The sequence below is a fragment of the Elephantulus edwardii genome, unplaced genomic scaffold (genome assembly GCF_000299155.1).
Source record: "Elephantulus edwardii isolate Elephantulus edwardi_28Jun2011 unplaced genomic scaffold, EleEdw1.0 scaffold00104, whole genome shotgun sequence".
Taxonomy (NCBI): domain Eukaryota; kingdom Metazoa; phylum Chordata; class Mammalia; order Macroscelidea; family Macroscelididae; genus Elephantulus; species Elephantulus edwardii.
The window spans coordinates 3,573,265-3,589,422 of NW_006399854.1; the positions used below are offsets into that span (position 1 = coordinate 3,573,265).

General features: G+C 38.8%; 1 pseudogene; it reads right to left on the reverse strand.

The window, feature by feature from the left end:
• Window positions 1-13,137: 13,137 nt before the first annotated feature.
• Window positions 13,138-13,829, reverse strand: LOC102868400 (annotated as a pseudogene).
• Between the last annotated feature and the right edge of the window lie 2,329 nt (window positions 13,830-16,158).

Consider the following 16,158-nt stretch of genomic DNA (forward strand, 5'->3'; position numbering starts at 1 on the left):
TCAACAAGTCAATGTATTACATTGGGAAAATCTGCTGTCAAAGTCATTTCCAAAGTGCTAAAGTGCAATGATTATCAGTTTAGGTGAATGTAATAACCACAACATGACAAAAACTTCCTGGTGCAATCATATCAGTTTAAAGACTCTGGTGTACCTACTGCAACCCATGATATTTTCATCTGCTTTGTATGCATCTGAAAGTTGAAATAAGAATTAAGAATGACAGCTGAGTCTGTGGTGGGGGCACCCTTCCCCACAGCTGTCCTTAGGCCTCTGTGTGTCCCTCCTTGTAGATGCTCCAGTCCCTCCATGTATTTTGGCATCCTGAACTCTTCTCCCTCTGGATGGAGAAGGGTCCTTGCAGGGACCTGTCCCCACTCCCTCCCCCAAAACAAAATAAATAAGGAAATGTAAAAAAAAAAAAAAGAATGATGAAGAAGAGTACTGAGTATCCCAAGGACTGCCTAAAGAACAAACAAATCTGTCTTGGAGGAACGACAACTAGAGTGTTCCTTAGAAGCAAGAATGGTGAAAGTTTGTCTTGCATACTTTGGACATGTTATCAGGAGACATCAGTCCTTGAAAAAAGATATTATGCTGTGAAAGTTGAAGGATCAGAAAAAGAGAGAGACTATAAGAAAGGTCTTGATCTATAGAAAAACACAGAGTAATTCTACAGAGCTCAAAGAATTCGTAGGAGTTTAGCAATCTGAGTGGGAGTATCTATGCTTTGTATTCTTTGGAAGTTAGGGCTCCAAGTGTTGACATCCCTGAAATACAAGTATTTGGTCCAAAGACAAGTACTTTATTACTTGAATGAGAGTAACAAGACACTGTTATCTCTTTCACTCAACATACTGAAGATATTTCTATTTGTCACACATAACAATGAAAGAGTTTTTCTTTTACTTTTCAAGGAGAAGAGTGATTGGGGGGGAGGGAATGGGCAGGGAGAAAAGTGCAACAATGAATGACTGGAAACCCTAAGTCTCTGTAAACTTCCATTAAAATTAATAAAAAATATTATAACATTGTTGTTAAATCAATGACAAGCTGATCTTTGTGCCTTGCCAGGAACACCAGTAGTAAACTCTGTCCATCCATTCTAAAAAAAAAAGGATCTAACCATATCAGAGATGATGAAGATGGGGCAGGATAGGGCAAGTTTCAGGACTATTCATAGGATTGCTATGAATCATAGTTAACTTGAAGTCATCTAACAACATCTGTTAGTTGTATCAATGCCACTTGTGAGACTGAACAATTTTCCATGCATGTTCATTGGATTCTCTATTTCATCACGTTTCATACAGATCTTTTCCCATATACCTAAAATGTTCTCAGTGATTAACTTATCAGTTTTATAAAGCTCTTTACATAATACATATTTGTCTTCTGGCTATCATATATAATAAAAATCTTTCATCATAATGTTTGCTTTAAAATTGTTGCTTCTTTTTTTTTAACCATGAAGTTATTTTCAGGGATTTTAAAAAATAAAATATAATTAGGAGAAGGGAGAAGAATTGTTATGGTGAAATTTAAAATTCCTTTTGAAGGTATGCCATTTCACAAAACATTAACTACTCATACAAACTTCTCCTTATAACTATGCCAATATGTTTGCATAACATTTAAAAGCAAATTGGCAATCAACCTTTAACAACAGAATAATGGTGTAAAGGTGACCCTTTCAATGAACACTGTTTAAAAGTCAGACTGTTACATTCAACAGCAGCTGGAATTATAATGTAGAGTAAAATGTCTCTGACATGTCCATTCCCATTACCCCAGTGACAGAATCAATCCCTTTCATCAAGGGTCTTCTTCTCCGTGCTGTCCCTCCACCCTCCCAAGCATGACGACCCTCTCCAAGACTGGTCCCTCCTCGTAACATGCCCAAAGTATGTCAGATGAAGCCTCAGGATCCTTGCATCCAAGGAGCAGCCTGACTTCACCCTCTCCAGGACAAACTTGTTTGTTCTTCTAGCAGTCCATGGTGTATTCAATACTCTTCTCCAGCACCAAAGCTCAAAGGCATCAACTCTCTGAAGCATAGCAAACAATGGCAAAATCCATGGCCTGTATCAGGCACACCTTAGTCTCCAAACTGGTATCATTGCTCCTCAGTACCTGGAGAGGCTTCTCACAGCAGACTTTCCCAATGCAATTAGTCTTTTAACTTCCCAGCTGCTGGTATCAAGAATGTTGATTGTAGAGGCAAACAAACTAAAGCTGTTAACAACCTCAATCTCTTCACCATCTATCATGATGCTTCCAATTGGCCCAGCGGTGAGAATCTTTGTTTTCTTGACATTGAGCTTCAAATAGTTAAAACAAAACTTCACACATAGAAAATATAGAAATTATTGCAACCTTGAGCAAGGCACAGCCAGGCCTGGGACATTTGTTTATGCACCTGGACATTTATGAAAACTAGAGGAGAAGAAAAGGTGCATTTGTTGTGACAGTAACACTACACTTTGCTTTGAAAGAGGAGTGAGTCCTCTTTGCTTTCTCTGCTCACCACACAACCACACCTGACATGCAAGAGCATTTTGCAAAAGAAATCAGTGAGAATGAAAATCCAAGTCACTCAGTGTTTGCATGAGTCAAAAGGCAAAACTAGTCTCAGCTTCCTTTTATACCCAAATTGGAGTGAAGATTACTACTGTGAGTTTATAAAAGACAAAATGAAAGGCTTCATCACAACCGTAGTCCTTGCAGCTTATGAAACCAAGTTCATACCAGATTCACCACTGTTCCACAAGCCTGTGGCTAATAAAGTTGCAAAGTCTTCTGACTGATTTCAAATCAGAAGTCTTGTTTGGTTTTGGGGTTGTTTGGGTTTTGTGTGTGTGTATGCAAACAAACAATAGACTTTAAGAAAGGGCTAATTTTAAAAAATATGTTAAAATATTTAGGTTTAACTTTATAGTTTATAATTTAATATAAACATATTATTTTACCAAGTCATTTGAACCTTGCAACCACCTACTAGGAGTCATACTTAACAGCACCTGACAACAACAACAAACCACTTTCAGAGCTTAGCATTTCAGTATCTCTCATGAAATTAAAGAGATCTTACATTTAGTAGATAACCAACAAGTGCTTGTAGAGTGAGTTTGTGTGTAGGCAAACATCCTTCTTTGGAACTGACCACATAATGGGCTAGGCACCACATCTTAAATATCAAGATCAAGTGACTTGCTTCATGATACACACCCACAAATTCACACACCTATGTATACGTGGTGGTAAAAAGAATTCTATTTACTAAATAACTAACAAGATTTTTTCACTCAAATCTAACCAATACCATCTTATAATAAGTTCTTGCAGGATAATATTAAATGAATAAATAAATTAAAAAAAAAAACAGAGGATTATATGGTACTATGCTACCTGGCCCACTATTATCTCTTGAATTTATGATTAGTGGGCTTTTTTCCTTGAGTTTATAATGACCAGTGGTTTTCTTTTTGGTTTTTTATTTATATTCTTGTTTTGTGGGTGTTTGGGTAGTGGTGTTTTTTAAAGAAGTAGATTGGCAGATGCTGCCTCCCAGTCTGTCTTAATCTACAAATTTTGCTGAAACCTGTCCTGAAACAATGACATAGTTTTCAGAATCACAGCAACATGTAAGCCACCACAGTGCAACAAAGTAACAGAAAAAAACCATTTCATGGGGAGCTCTGGTGGCCTAGTGGCAAGAAGCTGCACTGCAATCCCAGAGGAACACGGTTCGAATCCACCAGATGCTCTGCCGGAGAAGGAGGCGCAATATCCTCCTGTACCAGTCAGATCTGATTTGACGGTACACGCACACAAAATAATAAAAAATTTAAAAAAAAAAAAACCATTTCATGCAAAATATCTTGTTATTGAAAACACATGGTTTTAACGAAAAATTCAAAGCAGGAAATAATTCAATCTTGAAAAAATAACTTACTGCACTTTTTCTCTATTTCCTTTAAACTACAAGTTGACTCTAAAATTTTGCTTAGATTTAGATTCAACTTTTTTTGTAAGAATATGTCATAGTGCTGAGTACTTAAAATTGCATTGTATCAAGAGGTTCACAAAACTGGTTGCTCTGGTTTTAAATAATACTTGTTGTTGTTGTTACATGTTGAGTTGCTTGTGTCTCATAGCCATCCTATGTACAACAGCCCTGAAACCTGCTTTGTTTTGTGCCAACTTTACTGTCTCTGACACACCTACCCTCATTACCCCAGTCACTGTATCAGCCCATCTCATCAAGGGTCTCCTTCTCTATCTCCATCTCTCCACACTTCCAAGCATGCTGTCCTTGTCCAAGGACAGGTCCCTCCTTACAACATATCCAAAGTGTGTCAGATGAAGCCTCAAATCCTTGCCTCCAAGGATCAGACTGTCTTTACCCTAAGAGGAACCTGTTTGTTCTCCTGGCAGTTCATGGTATATTCAAAACTCTTCTCCAGCACCACAGCTCAAAGACATCAATCCTTTCTTTTTTTTTAATTGAGATTTTAATGAAAGTTTATCAAGAACTTGGATTTCCATTCATTCATGGTTGCACATTTTCCTCACTGCACCCCACCTCCAGTTTGCTTTTATTCTTTGGAGAAAAAGTTCTTTCATTGTGTCGATTCTTTCTATCATCCCTAGTCATTGCTCAGCTCTCTGATACATAGTAAGCGATTGCGAAGACTATGGCCTGGATCAGGCACCCCTTTGTATCCAGACTGACATTGTTGCTTTTTAGTACTCTGGAGAGGTCCCTGACAGCTGACTTTCCCAATGCAATTCATATCTTGATTTCCTGGCTGCTGGTACCAAGAGTGTTGATTGTGGAGCCAAGCAACTTAAAGTTGTTAACAATCTCAATCTCTTCATCATCCATCATCATGCTGCCAATTGACCCAATGGAGATAATCTATGTTTTCTTGATGTTGAGCTTCAAGTGATCTTCTGCAGCAAATGCTTCAAGTCCTCCTCAGTTTCAGCAAGCAGGGTTGTGTCATCTGCATAGCACAGGTTGTTGATCAATCTTCCTCCAATCCTGATGCCATATTCCTCCTCATATTACTTACAAAGATTCATAAAGCCAACAAATATCCACCATCTATAAGCTGCAAACGTGGTGCAGGCATGACAAGGTTCATGCTCTTATATCTTTTTTCTTTTTCATGTCAGACCGGTAATGCATCAATGTGGTAACAAGGTGTAAGGGAGGCACATGTCATACAAAAAGTATGATCACTCAATCTTCATGCTCATGAGTCAGAAAAGGATCAAACTCCTCAGTGGTATTGTCCTCTGTTTGGTATTTGTTTCAATAGATTTCAATATTTCTGTGTGTATATATTTAAAGACACACATACCCTTCATTCATTCTTCATATTTGTAATATGTTGGTTGGTTTCCACAATATTGGCCAATGTCATCACTTTTCCAGTCCACCTCCTCCCCTCCCCACATTCATATGAAATGTTTCTACCTCTTGACCATACTTAAAAGGACTAGATATGAACCCCTGACTCAAGACAGCCAATCATGTTATCTCTCTCTCAAAAGAATGTGACCTCTAAAGTGAGAAGAGTGTTTTAGGTTTTGTCAGCTTCTTGTCTTTCCTGGGATCTGACTTACTGTTTAACTTTACCAATGGATTCTTCTGTTTAATTTCTTCCTTTTTTTACTAACTATTCCCAAATAATTTCTGTTACAATCAAAATAAGTTGAATTAAGATATCAACTCTACCCAATGTGTAAAAGACAACGGAGTTTATTGTCAAATAATTTCTTTCTTTTCAGGTAATCAAACTTTATTAGCATATACACATGAACCTTCTGGTCTTCCCTTTGTGTAAATAAAATAAGCTGCAGTCCACAAAAAGGTTTAGTGGTTGCTCCAGGACATGCTTAGTAAAACACCAGCACCTTGGATTACCACGTTGTTTTCCTAACTGACTAGGAGTCTCTATACCAGCAGTCACTCCTTTGTTGAAAAAATGAAGAAGAATCACCAGGTGTTTGCCTTGTCATACTGTAGTGGTTTGCATGGCTTTATTGTATGTTTATTGTAACTTCTATGAAATGACATGAACAAATCATGTCATGAACACAAAAATTAATACTCATTAGTGGTTAACAGAGATATAGTGTCCAAAGTCAATCTTTCATAGGCGAGCGAGTGTGCGCGTGCGCACACACAAATGCCAAACACACAAGTATCCAACAACTCAGGCTACAGGCATAATATAGTTGTATTCTTTGGTGAGTAGTATTTAGAGTCATGAAAACTTGCAAAGAGCCACCTAAGATATAACTATTGGTTTCTACTTAAGCAGGGAAAAAGAGAAAGCAGGACATCAAATTTTTCAATATTGTAAATACTAACAAAGTTGCCTAGGATGGATGGGTTTCATCAGAGCTTCTAGATTAAGAACGACTAGGTAGAAAGTAAGTAATTTAACACACAGGAGAAAAAGAAAATATCAACTTAAATGTCAGAAGAAGATCTGAAATGTGCTCTTACCAGTAACTAAAGGAAATAAAAGACAGAGAAGATCCTGTATTTGGCTGGGATCAGGGGTTAGGGGTTGGGTGCAGGGGGTGGGCAGGGAGAGCGGGTGCAGCAAGGCATGGAGGGAAGATGATGTGGAACAAAACTCAGTGATATAAAAAATGTTCAGGCTTGTTGGTTTGAGAGTGTGGTGGCATTACTGAGACTATGGTCTTGGTCACCCTTTGTATCTGGAACAAACCTCACCCCTGTGGTTCAACAATACACAATACACAGTCATGCAAGGTGGCCAGTAATACCAAGAGGCACTCATTCCTTAGAATAACCACCTATATAAGGTCAAAAGAACAGTATTTGTTCAAGAATAAAGCCCAAATGTCAGGAAGGGGTAGGATAGGAGTCATAGAAATAAGGATTACAGGGAGAAAGTGGGGGAAATGTGGTTATATTGTGAGTATTGTAATTTTTGTTATAAAACAAAATTTGTACGCATGGTTAAATGTAAAATCAATTTTTCTATGTAAACTCTCATTTAAACCACAATTAAAAAGAAACTGGATGGAAGTAAAGATGAGGAGAGCTGAACAGAAGATTTCAAATGGCAGTAATATAAAGAGATTTGTAAACACCTAGAGTGAGAAAACCAAAAGAGAAGAGCACACTGCCATTTCTCAAGCTAAAGGAACAAAGGAAAAAAGCCTCTGCAATTCTGATGGATTCTACAGGCAAAAGATAGACTAGGAACTACTAAAAGAAGATAGAAATCTACCTAGTCACTGTACCAAATAAAATTGGTCAACAGGGAACCATTTTAGGAAGTATGGTGGTGGTTGGTGGTTGTTGTTAGGTATGTTACCTTGAGTACTACTCACAACAACCCTATGAACATATCTTCATAATCTCTGACACACTCAAGCTCTTTGCTACAGTCACTGTGTCAATCCATCTTGTTGGGTGTCTTCCTCACTTTTGCTGACTCTCCACCTTTTCAAGCATGACGTCCCTCTCCAAGGAATAGCTTCCCCTGGAAACATGGCCAGAATATGTGAGACAACTTTTATCACTGTTGCTTCCAAGAAGCATTTTGGCTACACTTTTCCCAAGACATACCTATTTGTTCTTTTGGCCATCCATGGAATGTTCAGTGCTCTTCTCCAACACCACAGCTCAAAGGCATCAATTCTTCTTCTGTCATCCTTATTCATTGTTCAGCTCTCAGATTAATAACAAGTGATTTCAAAGACCATGGCCTAAATCAGGAGCAACTAAGTCCTCAAATTGGTATTATTGCTCCTCAAAAATTTAGAGAAATCCCTGACTGCACCCTTTCCCAGTGTAGTATGTCTTCTGATCTCCTGACTGTTGATACCAAAGGTGCTGATTGTGGATGTAAGATGAAGTCATTGACAGTCTCAATCTTTTCTCCAACTATCATGATGTTGCCTATCGGCTCAATGATGATAATTTTTGTTTTCTTGACATTGAAATGAACCCTTACTGAAGGCTGTATTTTTGGATCTTCTGCAGCAAGCACTTCAAGCCCTCCTCACTTTAAGTAAGCGAGGTTTTGTCCTCTACATAACATAGATGGTTGGTGACTTTTCCTCCAATTCTACTATATGAGCAAAAGCCAAAGCTACTGAAGGAAGAAATCCAGGCTGTACAGAAAATCTTCTTTTTCAATTATTTTCTATTTTTCCAAGCATAACGTTCTTCTCTAGGGACTGTCCTTAATCCCAAAAGCTTATCTAAATTATGTGAGACAAAGTCTCACCATCTTTGCTTCTAAGGAGGACTCTGGCTGCATTAATTCCAAAACAAACCTCTTTGTTATTTTGGTGGTTTCTATTCAATATTTTCTGTTACTATGTGCCATTGATCCTATGAATAATGGATCAACTACAACTCATTGCGACCCTATTAAGAATGTATCTGAAACTTGCCCTATTCTCTTCCCTCCTCACCATCTCTGTCACACTTGAGACTATTGTTATGGTCACTGTGTCAATCTATCTTAGTGAAGGTTTTCCTCTCTACACTGACCTTCCACCTTTCCAAGGACTGGCCTTTCCTTACAAAATACTCAAAATATGTAAGACAGAGTTTCACCATCTTTGCCTCCAAGGATCACTCTGGTTTCACTTTCAGACCTATTTGTCCTCCTGGCAGTCCAGGGGATATTATAAACACTTTTCTCCAATACATGTCAATGGTATTGATTCTTCTTTTGTCATCTTTATTCATTGTCCAACTTTCACATGTATATAAAGTAATGAAAATACCTGGCACGTCTTATCTCCAAAGTGATATCCCTGCTCTTTAGCATTTTAAAGAGATCTGTAGCAGCAACCTTGCCCAGTGCAAAATGTTATTTGATTTCTTAATTGTTGTTTCCATGAGTGTTGATTGTGGGACAAAAAAAATTAAATTCTTTTTTTTTAACTTTTTAAAAAAATGTTATTATTTTTTTTTTGTGTGTACTGTCAAATCAGATCTGACTGGTACAGGAGGATTGTCCCTCCTTCCTCGGCAGAGCGTCTGGTGGATTCGAACCGTGTGCCTCTGGGATTATAGTTGTAGCTCCTTGCCACTAGGCCACCAGAGCTCCCCAGAAATTAAATTCTTGATAATTTCAATCATTTTCTGCTCATCAAGATTTTTTTTATAGGCCTAATTGTGTTTATGTTTTCTGGAGATCTAGTGGCAAGAAGCTGTACTGAAATCCTGAAGGCACGTGGTTCGAGGCCACAAGCTGCACCACAGGAGAAGGGTGGGAAATCTCCTCCTATGAAATTAACTGCCTCTGAAAACCTGTTGAAGGGTCAGCTATGGGTTGGTTCTGACCCTGCAGTACACAACAACAATCCATACTGAAGATGGAACTTCATCAGTAAGTGTTCTAGGTCTAATCTTAGTACCACCAGTAGCAAGATAAACATTATGTGCCTCAGAATGTGATTCAGTTAAGGAAAAACATGAGTACCTTCACTTAACTTGATAGGAAATATAATGAATAAAAAATCCACAAAATGACAGATACCTGTAAATTCACATTACAAAAAAACAGACAAATTCAGACTATGTGTTATTATATGAGATTAGTGATCTAGTATAGTAGGTAGGTAATGTCTTCTGAAAAACACATTCTGAGATAAAGATACTTATTAAGAATCGATAGAGAAGCTCTGGCATATTCACACAATGGAATACTATTCAGCATTGAAAAACAAGGAACTCATGAAATATTATACAAAATGGGTGACCGTAGAGGACATTATGCTGAGTGAAATATCTCAGTCACAAAAGGACAAATATTGACTAGGGCCACTGTTCTAAAACGGAACTGACATCGGGGTTGAGCGAAGACAGAAAAGGAGGGGATGAATGATGTATCCTGCATTGAAACAGATGAGGGAAAGAACTGTTTAAAATGGATATATGATTGGGTATTATTGTCATGACAGGAGTCCAGAATGAAGCATGCACAGTGGAGCGAACTTTGGGGGAGGGATTGTATAACAATGAAAGAGTTTTTCTTTTACTTTTTAAGGAGAAGAGTGAATTTGGGGAGAGGGGGTGGGCAGGGAGAAAAGTGCAACAATGAATGACTGAAAACCCTAAGTCTCTGTAAACTTTCATTAAAATTAGTAATAATAAAAAAAGAATTGATCTCAGGGAAACACCTGGACTGGAGGGAGTGAAGAAAGCAGGACTAAGTAGAAGGAAAAATTAACTGCAACACTGTAGAAATTCAGTCAATGCCTTAGGAAGCTCTGGTCCTTCAGAGATGTATACATAGACCCATAGGCCTTTATAGCCCTTCAACATTACTCATACTTACGAAGAGAGGAAGAGCATTCAGCACACACTAGGGTAGGACATAGAGGGTTCAGTCAGCTGATTGTTGTTATTGTTGTTATGTGCCATCAAGTCACTTGTGACTCATTGCAACCCTGTGCACAATAGCTCTGAACCCTAATTTATCCTGAGTCAGTCTCACTATCTGACACACCTACCCTCATTACCTTAGTTATCGTGTCAATTCATCTCATCTGGGGTCTTGCTCTCCTGCATTGTCCCCTTGATCCTTCCAAGAATGATATCCTTCTCCAAAGACTGGCCCCTCCTGGCTACATAACCAAAGTATGTGAGATGGAGCTTCAAAATCCTTGCCTCCAAAGAGCAGCTTGGTTTTAACCTCTCTAGGACAGACTTGTTAGTTCTCTTGGTAGTCCATGATATGTTTAACACTCTTCTCCAGCACTATAACTCAAAGACATCAAGTCTTCTGTCATCTTTTGTCATTGTTCAGTTCTCTGACACATAGCAAATAATTGTGAAGATCATGGCCTTGATCAGGCTTACCTTACTCTCTAGACTGGCATCCTTAGTCTTCAACACTCCAAAGAGATTCCAGAAAGTAGATTTTCCTAATGCACTTTGTCTTTTGATTTCTTGACTGCTGGTGCCAAAAGTGTTGATTGTGAAACTGAGCAAGTAGAGAACCCTATTACACCCTCTCTCCTCTGCTCTGACCACTCCTAGGTGAATAAATTCTTCTTATAGTGTGTTGCTGTTGTCCTGACCTTATGACTTGGAGATATGTCAAACTGATTCTGGCCACAAGTTCACCAGCTGCTCCAACATTACCAGAATCCATTAGCATTGATAGAAGCCATTTTATTAATGATGTCGAGGTCACTGTTGCAAAGAACATGCCTTGAAGTAGAGCTCTTATCATCTATGTTACAATTTTTCTATTGGAGCTTGCCATGCATTTATCATGGCATCTTGTCACACTACAGATCCGTCTAGTGCCACAGTCTACAGGTCATGCATCTAAGCAAAAGGATTGCTTTCATCACAGCTTGGGACTGCTGCAGACCTATTTACTATTCTGGGTAACCTCAAACTGGGAAACCCAGTCACTCAGTAAATGGGCCAAAGTCCTATTCCAAAGTGTAGTAGTATACATTGTGCATAAAAACACAGAGTGACATACCAGCTGCTTTACTTTCTTCTCAGTAATGAGAGGTGGAAATCATTCTAATGTATCCCTTACCTTGAGGGGATGAGTGTCCTGGCATTCCTTAAAATACTGAATCCTTAACATTTCACTGATATGGTGAATCTTTGAATAGTTGTAGGGATTATCTCCCACCTTCTGGAATATAAGTGTCTGAACAAGGTTTCTAAGGACTTGGCATTTATTGTTCATGCAGTACAATTAACATGTCACTTGTATGAACCAAAACCATTGGTTACTGAGGCAATTCTTCCCCCATAGTGACCTCCTGTGTTGCAGAGTACAATTGTGTTCCACAGGCTGTTCAAGTCTATGACTTTTTAGAAATAGAGTTCTACATCTGTCTTCTGAGCTGCTCCTGGATTGGTTTAAGCCACCCATCTTTCAGTTAGTATTCAAGTTGTTAACCATTTGTATCACTCAGAGATTCTGTCACTGATACTGTCCCTCCACCCATTCAACATGATGTCCCTCTCCAAAGACCGGTCCCTTTGGCCATATGCCCAAAGTGAGACAAAGCCTTAAAATCCTTGCAGGGAGCAGTAGTGTGCCCAAAATGTGATGGTCTAAATGAATGTCCAAGTCTATTCCCACTGTGCTGTGTTGCATTTTGCTGGGTTGTAAAGAGAGATGTTTCTGCACCTTCTTCAAGCAAGGGGAGAATGGATGTTAGCTTATAACAAAGAGGAGTTTGTCATTTCTGTGGATCCAGAGGATTCAAGTGAATCTAGCAATTCAATTTTCTCAAGAGTATTGACCCAGATGTCAATTGACCTAAGTCTGAGTCTCCTGACATTGATGCAACTCATTTTGGGGACTGAGAATTCTACCTTCTCTGATGTTTGGTTATCCTTATAATTAAGTACAGGACTTGGTTTATTATCAACTTCTTCTGCCCTCTGAGTGATGAGAATGAGTTTCTTTTTATGCCTCTCATGAAGTCCTCAGACGATTGCTGACACTTAGACCCTCTTTATTTTTTTTTCCAATATAGCAACCCCAGAACACTTGATCATGCTAATGAGAAACCTATACTTGGACCAAGAGGCAGTTGTCAGAACAGAGCAAGGAAACACTGCATGGGTCTCCATACCTTTTCAACCTGTATGCAGAACAGATTATCCGGGAGGTTGGGCTCTATGAGGAGAAATGTGGGGTCAAGATTGGTGGAAGATCTATCAATAATCTGCATTATGCAGATGACACAACCCTGCTTGCTGAAACTGAGGAGGACCTGAAGCGCTTGCTGCAGAGGGTCAAGGACTGCAGCCTCCAATATGGATTGAGGCTCAATGTCAAGAAGACAAAGATTCTCACCACTGGACCAATTGGCAGCATCAGGATGGATGGTAAAGAGATTGAGATTGTACACAGTTTTAGTTTGCTTGGCTCCACAGTCAACACTCTTGGCACCAGTAGCCAGGAAATTAAAAGACGTATTGCCATGGGAAAGTCTGCTGTTAGGGACCGCTCCAAAGTACTCAAGAGCAATGATGTCACCATGGAGACTAAGGTGTGCCTGATACAAGCCATGGTCTTAGCAATCACCTGTTATGCATCACAGAATTGGACAATGACCAAGTATAGTTGCAAATATTAGTTACTTAAAAAAAAAAATGTTGGAGAGCCTGGTGGCAAAGCTGTGACCATTGGCATCCTTCACGTGCACAGCATCAAAAGCACCAGGATATCTTTCTCTGTTGGTGATCACACCAACATGGCCAAGATTTGCTCCACCAATCACCATACACACATTGCCAGTGTTGAATTTGATGAAGTCGGTTATCTTGCCTCTTCTTTAATTAATTACTACTGTGTCATTCACCTTGATGAGAGGATCTGAGTAACCAACGGTTCGAGCATCAGGAGTCACCAAGTGTGGGATACCCTTTGAACCCACAAATATGTCCCTCACTTTGCACAGCTTGTACTTTGCCTCCTCTTCTGTAATACAATGAACAGCAAAATGACTCTTGGTGTCATAGATGAGGCAGAAATGCTCACTTGTCTTCTCAATGCAGATAACATCCATGAATCCAGCAGGATATGTGATATCTGTACAGATCATGTGGTCCACTCTGATGAAGTGCTGCATGCATATTTTCTTCACCTCATCTCCAGTCAGTGCATATTTGATCCTGTTCCAGAGGAATATTATAAGAGGAAGGCATTTTCTGAGCTTGTGGGGACCCGCGCTGATGGACGAGGTACAAAAACTCCTGTTAGCTTGCCGAGCATCCAATGCTTAGGCACTGTAACTCTCTTTAAGTGTTTTTTGAGACCTCAGGCCATGGTAAATGCCGGGAAGGAACCCTAACTTTCTTTTTAAATTATTTTTGTTTCATGTTTTTCCTCTCACTTTGTCCATGACTTTCTCCTGTGATCTCTTGGAGCAGTCAGTACTGGTAACTGGGCACCATCTAGTTCTTCTCGTCTTAGGATCAGGGATACTAATGTCCGTTAGAGGCAGTCGTCAGAACAGAGCAAGGAAACACTGTATGGTTTAAAATCAGAAATGGTGTATGTCAGGGATGTGTCCTATTTCCATACCTTTTCAACCTATATGTGAAACAAATCATCCAGGAGGCTGGGCTCTCTGAGGAGGAATGTGGCATCAGGATTGGAGGAAGATTCATCAACAACCTGCTTTATGCAGAGGACACACCTCTGATTAATTATGATTGGTTTTGTTGCGTGACATGGTGATTGTGTAAAAAGTCTTTATTTGAGATGCACACTGAAATAAAAGCAAAATAATGTGCACCTGTTCACCTTGCCTGCCAGCCTATGTATTCAATTTTAGGATATTAACTAGTGAAAGTTGTAAACATTGCATCTTAACACTACACCTGGGGCTATCAGTATTCCACTCCCCACATACCACTGGCAGGCAGCACAACTAGCTCCAAAATAGCACGTTAGATTCTGATTTCCAAGCTCATTTCCAGTATTCACTGTCTAGGTCAGGCTTCCTAGGCATAGAGTCTAAGATGGAGATTTGTGTTCAGGAGTATTCCTGAGGAGATGTCTCAGGGACCTACTTAGCAGAGAGTGAAAGAAACCATATTTGGCCAAGGAAGATGTTGAAATATGATATAATCACATCTACAGTCTCAAACAATCCTACAGGGAGTGTTAGAGTTGGAACAATTCTTCAGAATTGTCTCTAATTAAGGCTTTTACCTGCTCTATACAACCAATCGTTAGATAAATCTTGTAGGTCAGGAGCAGCCCATGCTCTGATAGATACAAGAATAATGCTCTCGTCATAAGCAGGAGATCCAGGCAGTTTATCACAGCATCCACTACATCAAATTTCCACAAACATTAATGATGATGGGGAGCTATTATTATAGGATAAGATATTAAAAATAAAGAAAAACCTAAAGTAATGTGTGGACTTTGTACACACTAACTATAAAAAATGAATCATTGTTACAATTGGGAAATGTTTACAAATGACTGAAGTAATACTGCTTAATTATTATTGGTTTTGTTGTATGACATGATGATTGTGTAAAAAGTCTTTATTTGAGATGCACACTGAAATAAAAGGAAAATAATGTGCACACCATGTTTCTTGCAGCTTTGTTCACAATAGCAAGGAGTTGGAAACAACCTAAGTGCCCATCAACAAACGATTGGATAGAGAAGCTGTGGTATATTCACACAATGGAATACTATGCTGCATTGAAAAACAAGGAACTCATGCAATATTACTCAAAATGGGTGACCCTGGAGGACATTATGCCGAGTGAAGTATCTCAGTCACAAAAGGACAAATACTGCATGGTGCCACTGTTGTAAAACAGGACTGACCTCGGGGTTGGGAGGAGACTGAGAAAGATGGGTTCAATAATGTATATTGCATTGAAACAGATGAGGGAGAAAACTGTTTAAGAGGAATATGTGATTAGCTATTTTTGTCATGACAGGAGTCCAGAGCGAAGGCTGCATAGTGGAGTGGACCTGGGGGGAGGGGTTGTAAAACAATGAAAGAATTTGGTTTTTACTTTTCCAAGAGGGTAGTGTACTAGGGGGGAGGGTTGGGAGAGGAGAAAAGTGCAAAAATGAAGAATGGAAATCCAAAGTCTCTGTAAATTGTCATTGAAATTAATAATAAACTTTTTTAAAAAGCAAAATGATGCCTATCTCAATATCACATTCAATGTGCCCTACCTCATCTGAAATAAAGTTAAATTATATAATTCCTGGAATTTGTATTAAATATTTCAGGGGGAAATGCAGAGGAAAGGTGTAACAAAATTAGAAAAATATTGACAATTGTTGACAGTGAATTATGAGCAGTAGAAGTTCATTCTGCTTTTCTCTCTACATTGTTTTACACTTTCATATTTATTTAATGATGCTTGCCAGGTAATTACTATGTAATTACTATCATTACCCACAAGTTTCACAAGAAACATTTTTAATAGCATTATAAAATTGCAATTAACATAAACACCTGACATTTATAAGGGTGGCTGAATGAGAAAACAAGGTGGCGGTGTTTTTTAAAAAAAAAAATGTTAAAAAGGATGCATTATTACATTCAAATCTAGGATTCCCTTCCATAGGATCTCCCAAAATAGAAAGTAGGTCCAAATTTTAAATACTATCT